This window comes from Diabrotica virgifera, chromosome 3, assembly GCF_917563875.1.
Source record: "Diabrotica virgifera virgifera chromosome 3, PGI_DIABVI_V3a".
Classification (NCBI taxonomy): Eukaryota; Metazoa; Arthropoda; class Insecta; order Coleoptera; family Chrysomelidae; genus Diabrotica; species Diabrotica virgifera.
The window spans coordinates 118,156,431-118,163,271 of record NC_065445.1 but is presented as its reverse complement, the minus strand read 5'-3'; the positions used below and the strand labels follow the sequence as shown (position 1 = coordinate 118,163,271).

At 33.0% G+C, this 6,841-nt stretch overlaps 1 long non-coding RNA gene across 1 annotated transcript; it reads right to left on the bottom strand.

The window, feature by feature from the left end:
- Window positions 1-1,505: 1,505 nt before the first annotated feature.
- On the bottom strand, window positions 1,506-6,213 carry LOC126881260 (uncharacterized). The gene is made up of 3 exons (XR_007696773.1): window positions 5,737-6,213; window positions 2,093-5,574; window positions 1,506-1,982 (listed from the first exon to the last, which is right to left on the bottom strand). It is a non-coding gene; the product is annotated as an uncharacterized LOC126881260 (long non-coding RNA).
- Between the last annotated feature and the right edge of the window lie 628 nt (window positions 6,214-6,841).

Genomic DNA, 6,841 nt, shown 5'->3' with positions numbered 1-6,841 from the left:
TATAATGTTTAATATCCATTTTGATAGAATTCAAACAAATTACAATTCATACAAATTACAAATTTTAATAAGCAAATCAGTAAGCACACAAAAATAAACAGAGGTAACATTTAAAATGTTAAATAATTCATTTAAACGTATTCTTTTACTCAATGGTCTCTTGCGTAAGCAGTCATCCAGTCGCACGAACTTATATATTAAATATTAAAATTATAATGAATAAAATAAAAAAACATAATTAATTTTACTATTAATTCTGTGTATTCATTTAGTAATCAGGTTACAATAATATTTCAGTTCATAATTTGTGTCTTTCTAGATAAGTATCTATTTTTCTCGTTTTGTATATTTCACATACATAAATTTTATCAGAAAAGTATAAGTTTCAAACCGCGAGAGAGCGCTACCGTCGAAACTCACAGCCAATCCGCCCCGCTCCATAACTATTCACCGCGCACGTGCGAATGCGCGCGCATGTAGCTGTTAGTGAAGTTTTGTTATCTTAGCTTAGTAGTCAACTTTTTAAAAATTGTGACATTTTGTAATATTCACCTTATTTTTCAAAGTGATTGTGATGGAATCGAATAAATCAGGTAAGAATGAATATTTTTTGAAATATTTATAGAAAGTTTACTGTTATTTTATATTATTTTTAGAAAGTCAAAAACAAGCCATTTTATAGTGACATTTCTGTTTATAAGTCATTTAGTTATCGCCTCCGGTCGAGCAATGCCATTTATTTTATAGCATAGGTACTGCATATATTTGGCTAATTAATGGCGTACAATTTAGCTGCGGATGCCCGAAATACAGGGGTTTTTAATTTTGCTATATAGGATGACGTCACAAAAATAAAAGTACCTACTTATTTGTTTTAATAATTATAATAAGTTACGTTTTTTTTTGTTTTAGCTACATCTGGTGACTGCTCTGGCCTAAACATAGTGCTCCGTAAATATCTTTGCGACCAAATGGAGCTAGAAGATTTTCCTAATCTAGAGGACAAATTAAAATATTTGGAAATTCATTTATTGAACTGTTATATCTGATAATTTAATCAGTTTAAAACAAAGATTACGAAATTTTAAAACGGCGATGATAGAGAAATGGTTAAAGACTCACGAAAATGTGCTGTATTTCTACAAGCAAATAAAGATTGGTAAGATGGAACATTTAAAACTAGTAGAAAATAAATAAATGGAACCAAGTCGGCTTTCTAAATTATTTAAGCACTCCAGTGAAAGGACAAAAAGAAGAAAAAGAGAAAAAATACGTTCTTTGCTTGATGGTGAAGTTATCGTTCAAGCAGCACAGCCATTACAGACTCGTGGAAAAAGGAATGTTTCAAAAATACCAAAAGAGATCTCAGAGATCCCAGCTAGTGCAAGGAAATACAGAGATGCGTACAGGAAATTAAAGTTCTTTTAACTTCTGACCCACTATTAACAATTTTAAGCAGCAAAAAAAGTGTACAGAAAGGATCAAACCACCCTAATAGCACAAGGACGTCCAATGGACGTCCTTCACGGACTTTAGGGACGTCCATTGGACGTCCGTTTTCGTCCGAGGAACGTCCTTTATACGTCCTATTTTGGTCCAAATGTCGCGCTACCGAACGTCCATTGGACGTCCATCTAAGGTCCGAGGGGACGTATATTGGACCTTAATCGGATGTAATTTGGACCTTGATCGGACGTCCTAGGGGACGTAAATTGGACCTTAATCGGACGTAAATTGGACCTTAATCAGACGTAAATTGGACCTTAATAGGACATAAATTGGACCTTAATCGGACGTAAATTGGACCTTAATCGGACGTAAATTGGACCTTAATAGGACGTAAATTGGACCTTAATGGGACGTAAATGGGACCTTAATCGGACGTAAATTGGACCTTAACCGGACGTAAATTGGACCTTAATAGGACGTAAATTGGACCTTAATCGGACGTAAATGGGACCTTAATCGGACGTAAATTGGACCTTAATCGGACGTAAATTGAACCTTAATCGGACGTAAATTGGACCTTAATAGGACGTAAATTGGACCTTAATCGGACGTAAATGAGACCTTAATCGGACGTAAATTGGACCTTAATCGGAAGTAAATTGGACCTTAACCGGACGTCCTAGGGGACGTGAATTGGACATTAACAGGACGTCCAATTTTGGTCCAAATGCCACGTTGCCAAACGTCCAATGGAGGTCCACTTAACATCCGAAGGGACGTTCGGTGGACGTCAATTGGGCCTTCATAGGACGTCCCAGTTTGGTCCAATGTCTTGCTGCCGAACATCCATCTAATGTCGTGGGAAATAAAAAATATATTTTTTAAGGAACTTATATTACATCTTATATTAAATTACAATTATTGGATATTACATTATTTACATTAAATTACAATACACTTCTCCAAGAAATTAACGCACCACCTTAAATATGGGGTATTAAACCTTAAACAAATGGTTCCGTATGTACAGGCTCACTCATTACTATAGAGAGCGATGTGATATAATATATATTACAGTATAGCTCCCCGTGCATGACAAGCATAAGGAGGTACTTAACCTATAGCCTAGGGCCTAGGCTAGAATATTATAAAAAAATCACTTAGATGCAACAACAGGTTTAGGAAATTCGAGACATCAAAAATGCCCAATTTTTAAGGTGGTGCGTAATCGGCTGTATATACAGGGTGTAACAAAAATACAGGTCATAAATTAAATCACATATTCTGGGACCAAAAATAGTTCGAATGAACCTAACTTACCTTAGTACAAATATGCACATAAAAAAAGTTACAGCCCTTTGAAATTACAAAATGAAAATCGATTTTTTCGATTATATCGAAAACTATTAGCGATTTTTTATTGAAAATGGACATGTGGCAGTATTATGGCAGGAATATCTTAAACAAAAATTATGGTGAAATTTGTGCACCCCATAAAAATTTTATGGGGGTTTTGATCCCTTAGATCCTCCCAAACTTTTGTGTACGTTCCAATTCAATTTTATTATTGTGGTAGTTACCATTAGTTAAATTCAATATTTTTGTTTCTTAGTATTTTTCAGATAAGGAAGTTTTTATCGAGTTGCGACTTCTTTTTTAACATGTCTACATAAAAATTTTATGGGGGTTTTGTTCCTTTAAACCCCCCAAATGTTTGTGTACGTTCCAATTAAACTATTACTGAGGTACCATTAGTTAAACAGAATGTTTTTAAAACTTTTTTGCCTCTTTGTATTTTTTCGATAAGGCACATTTTATCGAGATCTGGCTTCTTTTTTAATATGGTTCAAAATATACCTAAAAATGTAAAGCATAAATAAGTCTGCATATTATTACCAAGTCTCCATAATCGTACTTAACCATATACAAATATGTGGTGGATTTGACAAATATTCAAAATATTTCGATAAAAATTGACTTTTCGAAAAAGCAATAAGAGGCAAAAAAGTTTTTAAAACGTTGTGTTTAAATGGTACTACAATAATAATTAAATTGAAATGTGCACAAAAGTTTGGGGGGGGTTTAAAGGAACAAAACCCCCAAAATATTTTTATGGGGTGTCCAAATTTTACTATAGTTTTTTCGTAAGATAGTTGCAGCCAAAGGGCTGCAACTTTTCTTGTGTGTACATTTGTACTAAGGTAAGTTAGGTCCAATCAAACTATTTTTGGTCCCAGAATATGTGATTAAATTTATGACCTGTATTTTTGTTACACCCTGTATATATCTACATACTTCGTCTAATTTACTAACTGTTGTGCATCATCCGCGTCGTAGTCTGTGAGGTCCCATGATACCAACACGACATATTTAGGCGGTAGGTGTGTTCTTTTTTAGAATCACTTTGCTGAGTACACTGGAAATACAGACTCTAGACATATTTTATTATATACGCGTAGAAATAATATTTGAAGATTTCTATTAATGTTAACCTAAAGAAATACACAATAATATGTTTCATTTAATTTGTATAAATGGATTATAAAGCGTTTTTATGAAGCAGATTTGTTCGGATCCCACTGTAACTGTAATCGAACGAAGGTGACATTTTAGAATAAATTGGTAACATTTATTTGACAGTTGTGGTGATGACACTTCATATTTGTTTATATTCTTTACTATAAGTATCTGTTTTATTTATTATATTTACTGTCTTTATTATTTACTTTACTATAAAAAGATCCTCTACTATAAAAATATAAATTTCACCTAATTTTATAACGACTTGGAATAATCATCGAGGTATCTGACAACTGTTTTAGTTGTTATTGTAGACATACTTATACAAAGAAACCTACCGGCTTTTTGCCAAGAGTTCGGAGCCGTTTTTTAATTATTAACAATGCAGTGCAAAAACGCTTGCACTGCAAATCTTAAAAGATTATAACTTAATTCTTGTTCTCTATTTCTTAAGTTTTTACTTATTTACATTGAATATTAATTTGTTTTGTTGTATAATCCACGTTTACAATAATTATGTGATATATTTTATTTAAAATGGGTTCAGGATCTTTTTATACTTTGGCAACTATGTCAACTTAGATCTCTGGCGTAGATAATGACGTGCAACAGTAAGTAAATTAGATGGACTGTAGGTTATATTTGGTTCTTGGGACATCAAAGTATATTTTTTAGACATTCCCTGGATATAGTCACAGATGTGACATACCTCCGATTTGTTTTTTCATGAGTCTTGTAAGAGAGACTAAAAACTTTTTTTATAGTCACCTCCTGTTTTCATATATTTTTTGACATGTTTTGTAGTAAATTCAACTATCTATTTACTACAAAACATGTCAAAATTTACATGTGAAAGCAGATGATCCTAAAAATGGTTTTTCGTCTCCTACAAAATTCATGAAAAAGCAGATAGGAGAATTATTGTACATTACAATTCTCTGATGTTTGGGAAAAAGGGCTTAAGTCAGAATTGCACATCGATAATGTTTTGATGATTTCTACAGTACTGTAGTAGATTCTACTGTACATACAGTTTACATCTACAACAGTTTTTTTCTGGTCCAGAAATCATCAAAACATTATCAATGTGCAATTCTGACTTAAGTCCTTTTTGCCAAACATAAAAAAACAATCTGGTCATAACTGACCAATGAGCAATTTTAATTTAACCTAAATTACTACTGTTTCTTAAAATGAAGAGCTTACCCCATAGCGTCTCTTATCTAATCTAACAAGATCGTGCACTATTCTAACATACACAGGCACAGCACACAAGCACTATGCTCCGTTTTTCACTATCACCTATCACTCAAACTAGTTCAAAAGGCTTTGTCCTCTTCAATCTTCTAGTTTGCCCAGTAGTATCGAGGAGCTGGATTTCCTCGATATTCTTGAACTTATGAAGTTGTTCAATTGCTCCTGTTGCTCGTGACTTCCTGCTATCTTCTTGATATTTGTTGATAAAGTAATAACTTATTATGCATGGACAATGTGGACTTTCTTCCAACTAGCCAATACACTTTTTATATCTCTCTTTTGCCTTTCATAGCCACAAGGCTATACATTTCCTTCTTGGTTTTTTTTGTAGACCACTTTCAGCTGATTCTAAAAAAAATTAAAATGAACGGTAATTTTTCTATTCTTTACAATTAAAAATCAAAAGAAATAGGAAATAGGTACTACTATTTACAGGTAATAATATGCATGCATAAATGATTCGTTTCATAAAGAATAAAGAAAATTGAAAACGGATTTTATAATACTTACAAAATTGTTTAAACAAGAGATCCAGCCAGAGCCCAGAGCAAAAACTAGTAGACAGTACAGCAAAAAAGCCACTAATTTCTTCCATTTCCCACACCCCCTTATCGATGCATTTTTTTCCAATCAAAATTTTTACTAAATTTTTAGGTTATCGGTTATAACGAAAATGAAATATATGAAATGTGATGGATGACCAATGACCACGCGACGCTACATAGATATTCGCGCGGCAAATTTGAAAATGAACGCAAATTGAACAGTAAATGGCCTCTCTTAAAATCTTGTAATGGAAAATTTTACCCCTCCAGGAAGACATTTATATCTTGTGGTAACTTTCCACCCATAATTTAATCAGATAGATGTTCACGGAATAGAACGGTAGTACCTACATTCCTGGAATGTTTTGTGTTGTTAGGATTAAACTTTTATTTTATTTATTCTTGAATATTTCCTATTGTTAAACATTGTAACCAATAATTTACAAATAAGATTTTCATTACATTACATAAAATCAAAAACATGTTTTGGATATTAAACTATAGTTTATAATTGTAATAATTGTATATACAATTTTGAATTAAGATTTAATCTTTTCGATTTAAACTACAGTAAAACCTGTGTTACCGGCCCCCTGCAAACACCGGCCACCTGTACTAACGGCCAGTTTAAAAATTCCCCACACTAATTACAGTAAAACCTGTCAGTAACGGCCGCTAAAAATGAAAAAGCTATTGGCCGATATAGAAAGGTGACCGGTATTGCCAGTTTTTGTAGTCTAGATATAATTGGTTTGGGGAATTTTTAAACTGGCCGTTAGTACAGGTGGCCAGTAACACAAGTTTTACTGTATATCTAGACTACAAAAACTGGCAATAACGGCCACCTTTCTATATCGGCCAATAGTTCTTTCATTTTAGTGGCCGTTACTGACAGGTTTGACTGTATTTCATTAACGTAAAGTTAACGCCTAAGTTAATATTTTATTGAATTATTTTGCTATTTGATCCCGTAATTGGTATAATGTGTCCAATATAATATATAAGCGTTCATAAAACGTCCGTATTTCGTCCAGTATGGACGTCCAAAGGACGTTCAACGTCGGGCGTCC